Consider the following 18,728-nt stretch of genomic DNA (forward strand, 5'->3'; position numbering starts at 1 on the left):
CTTCAAGGAGGCTGCAGCAACGCAGCTCAGTCCAGCACAGCCATTGATGTGGCTCTTGGCACCACATCTGAGGATACCGCTGCACGGCAATTATTTCACCTCAGGCTTTTTTGCACTTGAAACAGCCAAAATTTCAGCTGGTGTTGAACTAAAAATACCCTGTTTCCGTGAAACTCTAGCCCCTCCCTGAGATCTGTCTACCCCACAGCAGCAATGGTAAAGCACCCAGAGGAAAGTATTACTTGGCATCTAGGAGCATGCGGCAGATGAACTTTGCAGCCTGAGAACATCCTTCATTTCTCTAACTTGTCTAAGATTCACCCTGGAAATCTGATGGAAGAATATGGCCCTAAGAAATGAAGCCAAGTGAATATATGTGAAATGAAGGATTAGCTTCATTTGATACTCTGTAACAGCAGACCTGTGTGCAAAAATGTACTTTTGAGATAATCCTTTTTTCCTCCCTATCCTATTTCTACTTTGGAATATTTCATATGTCCTGTCCAGGCTTATGGTATTTTTAAGAGATAAGCATGTCATCATCCAGTATGCAGTAAAGGGTATGGAAGGAAGAACAGTCAGCATGTTTAATACAGTCTCACTAAAATGGATCCATTTTATTCTTGATGATAACAATGTGTTTAATATCATTATACAGGGAGGCATTTTGTATATGACCATCAGAAACATAGTTGATGTGAAACAGAAGCTTATACCCAGGGCTGTAACTGTGTAAAATAATAGTTTTTCTCCCACCCAGCTCCTCACTCACACACTGAAACCTTGCCCCAACCTTCACCCTGCAGCTTACTCCAGACTTCCACCGCTTTTTTTGTTCCGTGGACAAACACCACTCTGGGCACCATGTGTCGGGGGCATAGGGGTGCCAAGAAGCCCATGCAACCTCCCCACGAGCTGGAAGAAAAGCAAAGACCGTGGTCCTGCAGAGCCTCCCCCTGCCACCGGGGCAGACAGAGACTCTTCAGAGAGAAGGTGGGTGGGCTCATTCCCCGCTCCTAGGTTTTGACCTTTGCGAAGACACATTGATTGCAAATACCAACCCTTACATCAGAGGAAGGCAGTGTACTGATGTAGAGCAACGCACTCCTCCCCGCACGCAGCTAGCTGCAAGCGCACGCACCCGGCCTGATTTGGTTGTTCTCAGTGTCCTAGAGTACATAAGACCCCGTCTGAGGTGTCGGACCTGCACAGATCTGTATTGCAAGGAGCTGTGAAGGTGGCTTTGGATGGAGCATAATAAAATGGCAGAAATAACAGAGGAAAGAGGTAAAGCTGGGATGTCTTAAATTATTCCACTCTAATAAGTGTGCAATCGGTGAATTGCATAGAAAAAATACTGTACTTGCTTTTGCCAAGCAGATGTTCTCCGAAGGCTTCCAAATCAGCGGGCTTGTATTCTTTCATCCCTTTACAGGGTCCTGAAAATATCTAGGTGGAAATATCACTCATGCAAAGAAACAATGGCAAATGTACAGAACAGCATATCTAGCCATTGTGGAGTGAGTTTTGCTCCATATGCTGAGTAGTTCTGCACCCCATCCGATATGGACCCAAGTTCTCAGATGCCCTTCATTTTGCATATTTCAGGGAAAAGATGCAAGTCTCTGAAAGACTGCCTAAAGCTCTGGGACAAAGGCAGTGATCTACGCCCCACTCCTCTGCCCCAGTAGAACTTGCTGCAACAAAGGTGAAACCCTGTCTTGTGGGAGGCATGGCTTTCTCAAGGGTTAGACCAAAACGGTGGTTAGAAGCTTCCCTGGAAAGTCAAGACATTCCCAGCCCTCATTCTCTGCTGTGCTTACAGACAAGGCACATTTCTGAGCTGTTTGCTTCTTTCATCTAAATGCAAGGCAAAGTGTGTGTGTGTTTATATATGTATCCATCCATCCATCCATCCATCTATCCATCCATCCATCTATATTTACATATATAGTAAAATATATAGAAGTACGCACACATACATGTATATATACATATATACATAAGTAGAGTTAAAAAATCTCAAAAGCGAACACTGTGCTGTGCACACATCTTCCTATGAGGAGAGGATGGGAGAGCAAGCACACGACAGATGTTGGTTATATTGCTTAATGAACCACCGTCAAGCATTATGCTGCTCAGTGTGGTATAACCAGCACAGTCTAAACTAGGATCGAATAGGCAGGACTGGGTGCTGAGGAGGGAGAAAAGGGGACCCTGGGGAGAAAGGCAACTGTGGGGGTCCGGGTGTTGGCTGCGGGAGGAAAGAGCTGTGCAAAATGGTGTGTCACAGCAGCTGGAGTGGGGTTTGGGAGTGCTTACAGAGGGTGGCAGGTTGGGTAGGAAGAGGGTAGTAGGGAATTGGGATGCAGTGTTCAAAACAGATAACGTGAAGGTGGAATATTTTGGGGAGGTAATTGGAAATGGGTAATTCAATCAGAAGGACTTTTATGTGTAAGGGAGGTAAGGTGGAGGAAGGAAAGTTTTGCATTTACTGTGGAATTTATGTCAGAACAACGTTTAAAACTGTCTCTTTTGCATCACTAGTCTGTAATCTCATAGCAGGATTGCCCAACTGTCTTGGAGACCCTGAGATGGGGTGTCTATTAGAGGTAAGCAGCAGCCTGTGTGACTGCACTGAGAGGAGACCACCAGAACCTCCAAAAAGCCTGCCATTCTCCACCACCACATCCTTCACCTTTACTCTTGCTCCAGACTCAGTCCTGAAACTGGAGAAAACGTTTCCTGCCAACTATTTAAGATACAAGCAAAGGAATTGCTGGTTATAAATGGAACAGCATGTCCTTTTTCATCTGCGTATTCACAATGCTGGAAACAAGCAAGAGCTGAAGATGTAGTTATTGAAGCAGCTGAACAGACATCATCATCTTTCAAGTTCTGCACATGAATATGGAGGAGGAATTAAATCATGGGCAGTGTGTGATATTTTAAACCAAAACTACAATTTGTCCAGAATATTTGCTCACAAGTTTGTGCTTAAGGAGGCTCCTAAACCACCATCCATCAGAGTATTTGGATTTCAGCTTCAAGAAAACCAGAATAACAGCATGGAGTTGACAAATCAGATCAGAATGACCTTCTTAATTTTTGTTCTCAGTCACACCGTGGCTTGCTGCATAATGTGAATTTCATTTTAGTGGCAGTCTGTTTTACTGTCCATCAGTAAGCACGATGGAGTTACCTCCTAAAAGGAGTCCTGGTCATTTTGTAAGCACCACACAGAGTAATCAACTGTCTCCTGTAAGAAGTATCTGTTATTGGTAGCAGCCTACTTTTATTTCTAATCAACAAGACTTACAGGCGTGAACAGCAATGTGAGGATGGAGCACTTAGAGTTTTTATTCCAGCTTCATAGATGGTTAGACAAGTGACAATGTCCCACAAAGACAATATACAGAGAGGCTACAGGCTAATCAGGCCAGGTCTTGAGATGGCACTATTGGGGTGATAAAATACACTCAGTGTGACTTGCTGTGTGTGACATTAATTGTATGAAAAGGCAGACAGAGATAAAAAATGACTGTAGAAAAATGACACTCTGCTGCTCCATACTGCTGCACTCACTCTCCCTGATTTTCAGATGAAACCCAATGGTAAACCAAAAACCAATTTTATTCATCACTGGCAGTCCTGCAAAATAAAATAGGGATCTGTCACCCGCCAATTCCCAGGGATTTTTGTCAGCGGCTTCAGTAGAACCAGAATTTCCTCAAAGCTTTCTGGTAATGTATACATTTGGCCAAAAAGAGAGTCAGTAGCAAAGTCTCAACCTCAGCCATCTCTGACCACCTCACCTGATGCAGAAGTGCATGCCCTGCTCTTCAGGGCTGGCAATAGACTACGTCCACCAGTAAGTTTGCTCCCAGTTGGTGTTACTGTTTGTTATCACTGTAGGATCTAGGGCACCCCGTTAAAACCGAAGCCCCACGTTTTAGGAACTGAACGCATCAACACGCTTGAAATTCAACAGAGGCGAGCTAATACCACTACCGTGGTAGCGCAGGAGGGGGATGAAGCGGCCCCAGGTCAGGCTGTCTCCCTGGAGAGGAGCCACAGTCCACGGAGAGACGACGGAGCTCGCTGGCGCAGTGCATCCCCAGGCATTTTCTGAGTATAACTATGATTCAAACTGATGGGATTTTTGAAAAATGTTTTACCACCCCATCTATCTTGGTCTGATTTGATTCCGTCAACAAAGTAGCTGAGTTTTCTTTTTTTTTTTTTTTTTCCCCCCAACACGAATGCAAACTCTGTAAGTTGCAGGTGTCAGGAAATCGGAACATAATGTAGCAATGGGATGGGAAGGAAAGTACACAGTTCCTCAGCTCCTACACTTTTAATAATAATAAAAAGATAGCACAAGGCAGGGCAGATAATACTGATTTACTGCAACCCCATCTGCATGTGTACATGAATATAAATATTTATACTTCTATTTGGACTTTATGATTTATTCATTATATACATAAAGAGATAATGAACAACACATCTGCATGCTATGAATCCAGGTTTCATTGAGGGTTTTTATTGACAAAGTAGAGACAAAACCCCTGAGGACGAACCTTCTGCTCTCTTCCTAGTATACTGCATTTGGGATGTCAGGAGTTTAAGTTAGTCATTTATTTAAAATAAATACACAGACATCACGAGAGCAAGTGTACTATCACACAGAGAGACAGACAGACAGACTATATCTTCAAGTTAAGAAAACACATTTTTTGACATGAATTATACATCTGCTTTGTTTTTTCCTCTTACTGAGAAAATCAGACAAAACAGGAATTCACTCATTAAAAGTGACTGAAGCCACAGTTTTGCAAACGCCTCTGCACAACAATGACTTAGTGCTGTGGAATAAAATTCAGCAGTACAACTGCTCAAAATCTTCTCACAGAAGGTAGTGATAATATATAGCTGTTGGACATGATAATTTTCACATTAAGTTTTAGTTGTAATTGGTTTTAATCCTTTTGTATTGCCAATAAAATATTATGAGATTTCCAACAATCAAAAACTGGAAAGCCTGTTGAGTTTGGGGGAAAAAAACCCAACAAAGCAAAAAAATCCTTCCCCACAATGTACTGGCTTTCTAAAATGTGAAATTGTAAAAACCAGTTACCTTAATTTCTTTTCAGTAAGAACTTACAATATCAAATCCAGGTGTAGAAACAGTTCTCCTGGAGGAATATACACAAGCCACACTAGTATAACCCAGGTGTCTGAAAAATTTTTGCCATCACATGAAAATCTAAAACTTTTCCAGAGATTTCAGCACAGCTTTGAACTCCAGTGAATATAACATCTGATTGCCCAGCACTTTCAGCTACAGAGCTCCAGCAGGTTATTAACTCTGATGCCTGTACCAGTGAATGCTGTAATTTCTGTGAACCCTCTGAGTGTGCCTGCAGAAGGTGTAGCTCTCAAAAGTATGCTTCCCCAGGTTGTAAGATACACTAAATGCAAAAGTGAGCAAAAGCTCCTGTGATTTCAGTGAATCCATTTGTCCTATCCCTTTTCTCTGTAATTTGATAGGTAAAAATCATATATTCCCTGTTAAATTTTGTAATTTAGCCACAGATTCTACATCAAAAATGTAGAATCGTATTCTGTGTGTGCAGCATATTCTGTATATTTATTTGGAAGTACAAACACAGTGCCTGGACCCTTGTGGTCCTCACAGCTGAAGAAGCCTGTGCCCCATCTTTTGTGGAAGGGCAGACCAGATGACCTCCGGAGGTCCTGTCCAACCTCAGCCATTCTATTTCCAGTTTATTTATGCCAAATAAGCTCTCGGTGTATTAAACTTAGTCCCATTGGTGATGTTCCAGCTTGCAGTAAAACAAGCCAGCTGCAGTCTGCTCAAAGGGGGGCAAATAAAGCCAGTGGAGTGCAGAAAAGGTACCTGTTATCCCAGCAGGTCTGCATCAACCCCTGTGCTTTTATTGTGGCCCTGGATACTCAGAAAATAAAATGTGAAGGGCACATAGTTCAGGAGAAACATTAGAAACTTCAAAATATGTATCATATATATAAATACTTCTTCATCAAATTTGCCTAGACCTAAAAAAGACGCAGGTCATTAGAAAGGATGCATTATAGGTCTGCCTCGGCCGGTGGTGTAAACTCACTAGCAGGTCAGATTCAACATGTCCTGCAGTGCTGCAGGTGGCTGAGAAATCTGATTCAGGAAAGCTTTTGCCTGCACAGACATAAAGGGACAGGAACCATGGAAGAACTGGGGATACCCAGGCTATCGCTGCTGCCTCCGTCTGCTTCTCTCTGAACACCTTCCTTCGGCTTCCCTGTGCCCAGGAGCTTTCATAGGTTTGGCTGGCTGAACTGGCTCGGCTTGTTATCTGCATTGTTTCTCTTACATAAGGCCGTTTAATCATCAACAGACAGTTTCTGCTTTCAGAAGAATCCATCAGCCCCCCAAAACATGCCCAGACAGCCGAGGGAGAGCGCAGGCCCTTGTAGGGTTTCATTTCATCTCCTGGCCCCTCCTGCTCCTTCAGGGACAGCGATCCCGTAGATTTCAGGGGGAAAAGAAAAAAAGCTCTATGACATCTTGAGCCTCTCATCTGGTTTCTCTTCCTGCAACCTTTTCCTTTTCCAATGCAATGGTAATTTTCATGCAAGGGGACTGGGGTGAAGGAACAGATGTTGCTCGTGTTTCCTCCCTGTTATCATCCCACTCCCAGTGATGCTCCCTGTAATCGCTCCATTGTATGGCTGCGCTTCCTATAAAGCTGAACAATGAATAATGGATGCAAAAACTAAGTGGCGTTTCAGGTTCATTAGTATGCATATTGTTATAAATTCGTTTCAGTAGGTGCTGTGAAGCCACTCTCCTCTCTTTTGTATTTTGAGGTGTCGCTGCTTCAGGCTCTGCTAATGTTCATTTTGTATTCATTCATTTGTGTCTGTAGTTTTACCTGGATTGTAGGCTATTGTTCTTATTTGCAAAGCTCGGGTTTAATTTCCTGTAGGAAGCTTTTCTGTCGTCTCTAGGGCTCATTCTCCTTTTATCATCCACCTTGAGAGTACTAAAGCACTGTCCTGCTGGTAAAATATAATTTGTTTTGTAGTGTTCTAATGAAAATTTTACCACTTCTGTCCTCAAAAAAATAAAGATCAAGATTTTCACACTTCCTCATTCTAGCTGTTGGTATCCAGGGCTTCCCTTCTCTTCATTTCTACTCCTGAATGCTAAACAGCCCATGAGCTCCCCAGCCTCAGTCCTGCAAAACCTTATTACTTTTGACCCACGTCCAGCTGCCGGCAGAGGCTTTGCTGGGAATACTGGCTCCTGAAAAGAATTCCTGTCAGCCATGCAGAAAGCAAGTCATGTAACAGCATTTTCGTATAAAGTTGAACAGAAGTTACTGCCTGCTCCATTTCAGACCCCCAGTCCCTGTTAGTACATCTTGCAGTTATTCCCTTTATTTCTATGACATACATATTTTATTCGTTCTCATTAGGCTGTTCAATAACAACCCATTATCTTTCAACAGATTCATAGCAGATAAAACATTCATATTGTTGCCCCTATTTTTATTTCTCTTTTACGATATTCTCCCTCACACATTCAGACTCATGCTTCCTAACAACAGCATATCATTAGGCCTTGCCTTCAGCTATTGTTAACAACGAACTGATAAAATGCAGTAGGATGCTACAAAAAGTAGAGCTGATCCCAAGTCTTTTTTCCTCTCTGCCCTATCTGTATTGGACCAATAGCTGTACAGAACTAGCAGCTCAAGAAAGTACAAAATGAACTCCAGCGACAATGGAAGAAAGAGACAATAGTGAGCTATAGCTGTGCTCTCCCAGGACACTTTGCACAAAGGAACAATCGCCCACAGCAGTCTCACTAAAATGGAATTTGCAGTGGATAATATTTGGCGTATGCACGGTGCATATAAAGTAATACAGTAGCTGCTGATAGCAGTTACACTGTGCATGAAGAGCATCTCTTATTGAAACTGTTTCTTGTCTTTGATGGTGTGTGTAAAGCCTTCTTAACATTATAAGCAGCACGGAGTGTTAAGGATAAACTATTCAGAGCAGGCTGCCAAAGATATGTGTTGAAACCCAAGTACCAAAGTGAGTTGTCCTACATTCGGTACTAGGAACCAGTAGCCACATTCTGAAAATGCTGGTGTAAGTGACTCTCTGAAGATGAAAAGAAGACTCTGTGGCAGAGAAAAGAGTAAGTCCTCTCTGCCTGGATCATCATCACCTTTGTTCTCCTTTTTTCTTCCCACAGCATTAAAAAAGCCCAGCTCTCCGGTTCTTTAGGCGTATGAAGCCAAAGATGAAAAATAGATCTACCAACACTAGTAAAGGCTACAAAACCAGGTGAGTCAGGCTCTTCAGATGCTTCACTGAGAAGCTCGTAATCTCCGCTGTGTCCAGGATGCATGTTTTACTTGTGGTGACAGCAGATGGGCGTCCGCTGGAGCCTCTTGCTAAGAAAGACAAACCGCACGTCCCTGAGCAGAGCGTGAGCGCCCACAGAGAAGGAGATGGCACGGACAACGGGCACATCTAAGAGGGACGAGAGTGTGACGTGTAGACGTACCGCATGAGGAGACAGAGATCACTCATAAGCAGTTCATTTCCACTTTTGTTATAGTAAACTGCCAAGCTTATGGTAAATTGAACAGATGCTGATATCTCAAGTCCAAAATATGAAAAACTTAAAGCTTACAAAAGTATCCTCAGTCTGCAGTTCCGCTACAGAGATTATCATGACCACAGGAAAAGGCATCTTCAGAAGTATCACAGTCTCACACATTGTATATGTGTGTTTATATATGGATAGATACAAACACACTGAAAGAAACCCACACATACACACTGTTCATATACAAATATATAACTCACATACCTCTCTATATATAAACATGCTAGTCTCCCCACATGTATGCATAGACAAGCACAAAAATGTATGTATGTAGATACCCTAACAAATATGCATATTTATCATAGCCTTTTTTAAACAGGTTTGCTCTTATTTATATAAATATCCTCTCTTGCATTTATATTTAAGGCACTGTACTCAGCCACATTTTTGTTGGCAAGGGATGTCGCCAAGGACACTTGCTGTTAGCCTGTTCCCTTTAACTTTTCTTTTTACTGTGTATTTCTCTGGGAACTTGACTGTGTGCAACAGGAAATAATCAACTGTCATATAAACTACATAACCTCTGTTGAAGTAAGTGGCGTGGGGACTGATTAAAATCAGGGCTAGGTTTGTCCGTTTGGGTCCAACTGCACCAGCATTCGGGCACCCCAGAACCTCAGTAGATGCAAAACTGAGCAACTGAGAACAGAATTTGTCCTGATTGCTAGAATGATCCTCTCTAATCATAATTAGCATGTCTTGTAGACCACAAACCCACAAACTCCTGAGCTGATAGTACTTATTTCTCCCTTCCTTGTAGCCTGGTGCTGTACCACCCTCATGATGCCCTCTTCTCCCACTTGGTTTTTATCGTTCCACCACACCGGTGGGGGTCTGGGGCTGAACACCTCCAGGAGACACGTCCTTCACCTGCACCAAGTGAGCAGAAGGTGTATATTTTACTGTTAGAGTTGCCTGGAGTCCGTGTTACAGCTGCAGCCTGCTGAGGTGAGGGTTCCGCTGTGCGTGCACCTGATGCACAGGGAGCCGTGATGCAAAGTGGCTCCTGGAGATGAGGACAGAAGCCCAGCTGTAGAGGCAGGACAAAGGTGCAGCTCACTAAAATCCCAGCCTAATTCTCTGTCTGCCATGAACAGCTCGTGAAGGAGAACAACCACTGAGAGAATTGAAATCTCTGCAGGAGAGGAAGCATGACAGCTCATTTTCCTGTTCAGCTCCCAAAACAGCAGTGCCTGCAAATGGGCAGCGTGTTGTGCTGAGGGGCAGGAGGGGGCCAGCGGGACTGGGCTCCATCCCATCCCTTTCCACACCTTCCCACCCAACCCCTCGCACGCTGGCTCCCCGCTCAGCCCAGCCGAAACGGAGTGCCTGGGCATACTCGTGCCTCCGAGCTGTCACTTCTCTGCTCATGCAAGAGAGAAGGTAAAGAGAGCGTCCTTGGCCTCACAAAGGTGCTGTGGGGACAAGCATGTTTCAGACTGCATATACCTGGATATTACTGCAACGGAGGCCAGAGAATAGACAACATATTCTGCTTTCAGGTATACAGCTCTGGTTTGCAAAGCTGGAAATGAGCATGGTAGTGAAGGTGTTCCCTTTTCTTCCTTTTTCTCTCTTGGCAACTTGTTCTTTGTTCTTGTAGTCTACTTGATTCTAGGGATTTTTTGTTCCAGTAAAACATTTAATTTTTCTTTTTAATACCTGCCCTGGCACTGAGCACCTGCTGCAATTAAAGCGCTGGTATTTGGCTCCTGTGAGGTCTATTCTATTATGAAGTCTTATCCATTGATTGTAGACTAATGAACCCATCAATTCATCACAGCACTTCTATTACCCTACTGCTGTTGTGGGATATTGTATTGCTGAGCTTGGGTAAGAGGCCTGACTCTCTTGCTACTGCCCCAACTGTTGTTAAGGATGTAAAAAAGGTAAAGTAATCAGAATTTCAATACAGTTCAACTTTGTGGCCCTTCTGTGGCATGTCAGTTCCTCCTATAGTAGGACTTTCTCATTTAAAGCAAATCAATTTCAGCACTACTTGCTGTTCAGAAACAGTGGGTCGGGAGTGGGATGGAAGAGGGGAAGAGACTTGATAAGAGACTGGGAAACTGGGGGATGTAAAAACTGGTCGGGTTTTTTGCATTCATAGAAATTGTCTGGAGTGGGGCATCAGCAAAACCTAGATAAACTCAAGTTAGGGTAAGTAGAAACAGCAAGAAATTGTTTCAACAGCAATAGCAACAGCAGCAATATGCTGTTCTCCCTCTGCATCAGATGCTGGTAATGCTTTTTTTTTTAAAGCCTAGTCTCAGATTATATGTGGCAGATTTATTTATCATTCCATAGATTGTTTTCTGTGTTTTTCAGATTGTCTGGCATTATATTGATTCAGCACAGAAATGTAGAAATGCACAAAAGGAATTGGAAAGAAAATAAAACCCAGGGTCACAGAAGGAATTGCCTTTAAGGTATCACTTTAAAGTTTGAGCAGTCAAGAACCAAATATAATAATTCTGGCAGTCTTCATATCTTTCTTGAGAAAACCTTTTGGTGTTGAATTTGGAGGGTGAACACTAATAACGGAACATACTGAAAAATAAAAGAAACCAGACTGTTCGTTGTAATCATGTCAGAGAAATCACAATGTCTATGTAAGAAGTATGTAAACAGAGGGTCTGCAAAAACAAACGAGAGGAATGGAGATGTCTGAAAAACAAGATGCCTATAAAGAAACAGAGCTAACAGATAAAAATGAATACACCCTTTTCAAATTGTATTCCTTGCTAAAAACAGTTAAAAATTCCCAATACTAGCAGGTCAACTGAAGCCAAAAAAATACTTTAAATTTAGGCAGCACAAGCCCATGGAAAAAAGGTTTATAAATTCCAAAAAGCAAACCCCCTTTCCATCCAGCACAACCACCATCTGAATTTAGCCACCAACTCATTCACTCCTTTTTTAAGCCAGCTGTTACAACACATACAGTACTCTGATTATCCAAGCATCTCAGTCCTAGGACTAGATTGTTTTGCTAAAGTGTGTAATCTGATGCCACAGTACAGACGAGGGATTTGGGCAGCGTGGGCATTTTAATACCATGTCCATCTGCTGCACATGTCCTGACATAGGTTCTTCTATATGTGGGAGATGGAGCATCTAGAGCAGACGGAAACTAATCTTTAAAAACAAGGCCAACAATTAGCTAGTAAATAGTGGTGCTGCAAGTCTAATTAATTAATGTTTGCAAAATGTTCTGAGATTCCCCAGATAGAACATGTTACAGAAGTGAAAAATGTTACAAGTAATCTTTACTGATGTATTAATAACACAGAAGGTAGGAATGCAGCCTTGTTATAAAAAAAAGGCTTATAATGGGTTTCTCTTGCAGCAGGTTTGCTAACAGAAGCAACCGACTGCAAAGCAAGTACAAAGCTGTGCTCCAAGCTGTGGTGCCTCAGGAAGGCAGCAAAGCTGGTGAACATCAGCAATTTTCGTTGGCAATAGCCCACAAAGGAGTCAGGTATTCTGTCCACCTTCAGATGGGTCCCTGGAGGTCTGTGGGCCTTTGGCTTCATTCAGCCTCTCTCCTCAGTGTCCACAGTGAGATCTCATCATTGCTCTGCTACTGCAACCCACAAAACAAGCAAGTGGCTTAAAGAAAAAAGAGAAATGCTTCAGCTGATGAAACTTCTGGATCGGAGTGTGACCTCTTCACTGCAGAGGGTACAGGAAAGGCAGCAGCAGATCATCAGCCCCATGAGACCTACTCCACCGTGAACGTGGGTGACAGGATCACCATTCCCCCTCTGGTCTCTTTTGGGGTCATGTTCTGGCCTCTTCCATCTGTGAATACAATGATCCAGCATGAAAGATTTGTGCCCTCTCTGAAAGCTTGCAGACTGCCCTTTGCAGGGAACTACCACGCAGGTACTCCTCTCCCTCTCACCCAGTTCAGCCCTGAACAGCGGGACTGAGGCAATGGTGGTGAAAGGGTTCACAGATCCTTTCTCCAGCTGCGAGTCCAAGGCATGCTGGAGGAGATGTTGAGGCCCCAAAGCGGTGGAAAGCTGGTGTTTTCGGGGACGTGTTGCAGAGCATGGGAGGAAGACAGCGTCTCTGCAGAATGACTTCTGGGCTGCTGCATACCAGGTACACTGGGAAAGCAAATAAACTGACATGACTGGGAAATGACTGATCCATGCCAAAGCTGTGAACAGCTGCCCTCGATCCTGTGTCCTAGCCTCTCCACAAGCTGCTCAGGCTTTGGAAGTCTTGAGGTCCTCCTGTCTTCTTCTTCATTTACTCCTGCCCAGTTGAATTGTGGGGAACCCTTTGCCATGCTGGTTAGGAAGCAGCTGATGCCGCCTGGCTGAGGAGAGGGTCCACATGTAGGGACTCCCCAGCCAAGCAAAGCCCAGGCAAGGCTATCCCTCCTTGCGGTGGCATTCACTCCTCGGTGTTCAGAAATAACCAGCTGTTTTGATAGAAAAATAAACCAGTAGTGACAAAAAAAGCTAACTCAGAAAGGGCACGCGGAAAGGGGGTAGGAGCCCTAGCTCAGAGCAGGGGCATGGGTAGAGATGTGGGTAACCTCAGAACAGGGGAAGGAATGTGCACAGTACAGGAAGCCTCATTTCACACTGCTATTACAAAGCAGAGCTTTGGTAATGGAAGCAGTGACAGGGTCTTCATGTGGAAACCCACTCACAGGACCTGCAAGCGCACCGGTGTGGAAAGGCCAGGTTATTTCTCCGGGCTGCTTTCCTTGGAACGACATGCTGTGAAGTGACAGCTTTGCACAACAGAGTCCTGGGTGGCTGCAGCACACCCTGTATGTTCACATCTAACAGTGCACCTGCGAACAGGCACGGTTGCATACTGCACATTGTGTTTGATTACTTCATTATTGTGGTTGCCACTGGCATGAATGAATAGGCACACCCCATTTCTTTCTGAGATCTTCTGATAAGATACACTCATGCAAGCTTAATGAAGGTTTGTGGGAAAGTCTGCAGGCATCCATGAATGGCATTTATTCACACTGAATGCAGGATGTGCGGATCCTTACACCTGCTCTCGAGCCTCTTTGCCCGTGTCTATGGCAGTGGGATTTTTCCAGCAAGTCGCTTGCAACCTCCAGAGAGATCAATGAGGCTGAGCAACTGCAGAAGTAGCACAGAAGGTCAATGCACAAACTCCTTTCTCCCCCAGTGCGAGGCAATAAGGTGTAAGTGATTTATAAACTGGAGTCTGAGGTGATTGCAGTACTCAGGACTAATTACACAATTCCATCACCCTGTCACGTGTTCAACCTTTGCCACAGACCTGGCAAAATAAACCGTGGGCTCTCAAAAAAACATACCCTTACTCACTGCCATGGAGGATGGGAATTAACATCTTTGATTAAGTCCTGCAAGCTGCAAAGTTATGGACACTGACTAAAATGTAAGCAGCAGAGAGCGAGTGAGAAACACTCTTCCTTGTTTGATCTCTGGAGCTTGTGGGAAAGCTTGTGTTTGCTCACATAACAGCCCAGCTTTGCTCCTGAAGCCATCATCCAGCTACACATCCCATACCTCCCTCCCAGGGCTTTCTACCACCTCAGACCTTCACACCTTTCCTCCTCGGCTTTTACTGTCCCAGATGAGGAACTGTCATTCTGAGGGACTTAATTATTCCATTCCTTGATTCCATCCTTCATGTTTGCTGCAGAAGCATAGCACAAAAGGCCTGTTTTCTCCTCTCTTGAAGCTCCCTTTTGGTCATCTCTGCCTTTAGGAAATAAAACCTCAGAGTGGCATCTACCCTTGCCCTATCTCTTACCTTTCCTCAGCTTTGGTAGGGCTACCACTGCCTTACAGAAGCACAACAACAAATCCCTGCCTGTTCCCAGATACGAATCTGTTACCCAAAAAAACCCAGAATAATTTTGATTTCTTTTCTCCCCATGCTTGCGCACAAGAGCTTCCCTGCCATCTCTATGAGGCATCGCTTTTCCCCTGCCTTTCCAAGAGCGGTCAAATCCATCATCACCAGAACTGAGAGATGCTCTGCCCCTGGACTGAGCTCATCCGTTCCCACACAGCATTTCCTTTCCCCTGCCCTCTCTCCCCATCTGTGTTTTACACAGAGAGCTCGGAAGCAGCGAGCTGCTTTCGGGCTTTGCAGCCAATTTTTGGGTGGAGCAGCTGATGAGCTCATTGGGGCTGCACTGGCCCCCGTGGGGTATGGCGTTCCCGTTCATTCGGAGAAAACAGCTGAGGCACTTTAACCTTTGTGCGCATTTAGAGCCAGACGAGTGCTCAACCACTTTGAAAACAATGTGTAATTAAACTGATTGTTCTGTTCAAAAATAGTAAGTGGTGTAAGACCTACAAAAGTAATTAGAATTGCCACACCATTACTATTAAGGAGCAATAACATATCCCTTGTGTAGACATTAATCTGATAATTACCTCGTTTAACAGAGATCAAATATCACTGTGTTTGGGTTTGGGTTTTTTTTATCTCCCCAGTGTGCGAAGAGTCCAGAAGTGGGGCTACAAACCCCAGGAGGTTCTTTTTATGAGGCTCTTGAAGGGCACGACTCTTTTGGAAGGGTGAAGTTTCCCTTGCTTTCCCCGCACCAAAAATCTCTCTTTCTCCCTCTCTCTCGAATATAGATATACATATACACCTATACATACATATATATATATATATGTGCACATGTGCATGCGTGCGTGTATAACCAGGGCTCTCAGGGAAGCTGCTAGGCTCCGAAGGGCAGAGAACTTGTGCTGAGTTCCCTGCTCACTCTTAGCTGCTCCCCTGTAATGGACAGTAAGTGGTAGGTTTGCAGAGTCCACACTTCCACCTCCCAGCTAATTCCTCCAGGCATTAAAACACTCCGAGCTTATAATTTCTGAAAGATTCTTAATTTGTATTATAACTCTTGAAAAGTGACAACTTTTCTTACACATAAAGACCAATCCAATATCCTAAAGCTTGGATAAACTGCACAAGAAAATGAGGATGGGAATAAATATGCTCAAAGTGCAGGTGGGTGGAGTGTTAATAGCTAGTTACCTCTCTTCAGATGAAATCAGCAAATGCAGGTGTGCCTTAATTTTGAAATACTATACCCAGATGACTGATTATATTGGTCTTGGAAAAATCTCAGGTGAGTGAGTTTCCATAAAATGAAGCTAACAACTGCTGTTCAAGAAAAGAGTCAAAGATTAACTCACAGCTCTGTTGTGTGAGGTGTATCATAGTGGAGAATGGATGCAAAAAAGAGAGATTGTGTGCTGAATGTTGACAAAAAGATTTTCTTAGCATAACTTTGGTGTCCACACCATACTCGCATCTCCATAAAAAAACCCCAGATTTCAGGCATCGTGACTTTGAAGGCAGTGTTAATTCTTTGTGACCAATGAACTTTCTTTCTGCTTTGGAAACAGAGGTTTAGGAAAGTGTTGACAGATACCTTCCTGGAGCAGATACTTTGTGTTTAAAAAAATTTACCTTTTCTTCTTTGCTTTTATGTTGTATTATCACACACTGATAAAGCCAGCTGTGGTATGCTTTTGTGTAGCTGTGCACCCTTCTGTAAACATGCACTTATTGGAAACAAAGGAGCTTTATTTTATGAAGACTGAGCTTTCTGATCTTTGTGCAGAAATTTTTTCAGAAGAGGTACTTTTTTTACCTCAGAAAATACCACTCCTGTTGTCTGTTGTTTTTTTTCTCCCTCTGCAGTCATCCCCTCACAGCCTTGCTGAAGTGAGGTTCCCACAGTGCCTGGTAGCGCAGCTCCAGACTCTGCAGCACTCAAATGTTCCACAGAAAAATGATCAAAAAAAATCCCCAAGATCTGCACTGCCTCTTCTGCTCTCTCCAGCCAAGATCTTGCATTGAGAACATGCTTATCTCCAAAATGTGAACTTAGATTTCTAGGTTGACAGTGTTAATGGACATCAGCCAAAACCCGATCCTTGAAACTGAAAACTTTTGGAAAAATTTTTCCATAGTTTGGTTATGACCGTGTAAAGCTGAACCCACCCCATGGCTTTGGTCCTCTATTGGATCCAGAAGTGGTGGAGAGGGTGAGGCTTGCAAAGGGACAGGCGCTGGGGAGTAGGTCATGTTTTTCTGTGTAGAGCTGGATGCAGCTGCAGCTTAAGAAAAACAGATCAGAAAAGCCCCCGCGGTTTGCACAAGACTTCCACCCAAGGTGAGGGAATCCTCATGAGACTGTCTGGGTTTTCTGTTGTTGGGTACATTTCTTTTAACCATGAATTCCTGACTCACCCATTTTGGTGTGACCTAAAAATCTGACTGATGCTGTTTACTAGAGACAAACAATTTGATAATTCAAATCTAACCAAAGCTAGTAACTGAAAACCGTTTCCCTGGAGTCTCTTTGACACAGCCTGTGTGAAATGAGTTTGTCATCTTCATCCAGCCCTTAAACTCTGGCATAACTGAATTCAGCCTAATTTGGAAAACATTCCAGACAGGAGTAAATCCTTACTGGAGGAAAGTGCAGGGAAGTGTAATTCATACTATCCAGAGAAAAAGACAAAGACTTTAAGAGCCTGCTTTGGTTAGCCCAGCAAAGTGAAAGCTGAAAGACCACTTCCTAAGCTGGGCTGGGGAACACCAGCAAGGGAAGATCATATGAAAAAGGAATAGGTCAACACCTGCTGCTGGTCATAAATTTGGGAAGGAAATAAGAGAGAAGTTGATGACAACTACAGCAGTGGAGCAGCCTTATAGGAATGAAAAATCCTAAGTAGCTTTAAGACAGTGTTAGGTCTGTTTCTGAAGGAGAGACTGTGATGTGTCTGTCTAGCACATGCTGCATTCCCAGTGGAAAAGGTATGATTAGTTGGAAGCCACTCTCATCCTTAATTTGGAAGTAGTCACAGATGAGCACTTCTCACCTTCTATAAAGTAGATAAATCCCAGATCCCAGTGTTTTGCCTAGGGGAAATGGATCTCCTCACAGCCAGTATTTTTTTCCACTCCAATCACAGAGACAGAATACTGGTGGAGTATGAGGGGAATGGACCACACAAAGCGGCCAGCTTCACATGATCTTCCAGATTAGTACCTCGCAGTGCCACTGCCATAAACGCTGCGCTGGGCAACAGGGTCCGTTACTCTCACCCGCCTCAGCATTTCTTAATTTCTTTTATGTTCTTAATTGCTTTCTCATCCATAAAAGTAAATCCTCAAAATTCGTTTTGCAATCATGTTTGTGGAGCAGTATCAGGAAGTCTGACGTCAGATTCTCTGGGTTGGGTGCAACCCAAACTACTTGCCACGCTTCAGCAGGAGAACCCAGACAAGGGTCTGGATTCATCCTCAGGGTGAGGGTGAGGAGTCCCAAAAAATGTACTTGCAAACAGGCAATGAAGACACAGGGGAACATGAACTAAATCACAAGTAGACACAGTTATGTGCAAGGTAAGAAAGATTTTTGAGGATGAGGCCCCTGCACAGGCAAACAGATGCAAGTCTGTTTTCGAAAGGGTTATTCAAGGAGCAAGAAATAGTCTAGGGAAGTCTGGAGGCCCTACCAGCTCTATTTTTTACAACTCAGTGACTTCTGTGACTGTGGTTTGAAAGGGTAGCTGATGTCAGACAAGCCAGACTGCAGGGGAGCAGAGGATTTGGATACCATTCATACTATTTCCAAGAATAGAAGGCAAAGCACAATCACACTCAGACACTGGGGCCTGTGGCTGCTGAGGTGTCTGTGCAGATGAGGGCAAACATTGAAATCGGTGTGACTGGAACAAAGAGAAGCAGCACAAGGGGTGGAAATGCAAAGAAATGTCAAGGGTAGAAGTGCTGATAGAAGGCTATTGGAAATTGCTGTTGGCTCTGGACAAAGCTGTGAGGTAACTAGTCATGGCAAACTACAATATACAGATTGGAGCACTCTGCATCCGGTGAGCACAGTAACTCATCCGGCTATTCCCATGACCCATAAACACTGAGCCAGTGAATGTGATAGACAGGAACAACGGGGAGATGCTGCAGTCACTGCTGTGTCTCAATTCAGGCA

The sequence above is a fragment of the Buteo buteo genome, chromosome 12 (genome assembly GCF_964188355.1).
Source record: "Buteo buteo chromosome 12, bButBut1.hap1.1, whole genome shotgun sequence".
In the NCBI taxonomy this organism is placed as follows: Eukaryota; Metazoa; Chordata; class Aves; order Accipitriformes; family Accipitridae; genus Buteo; species Buteo buteo.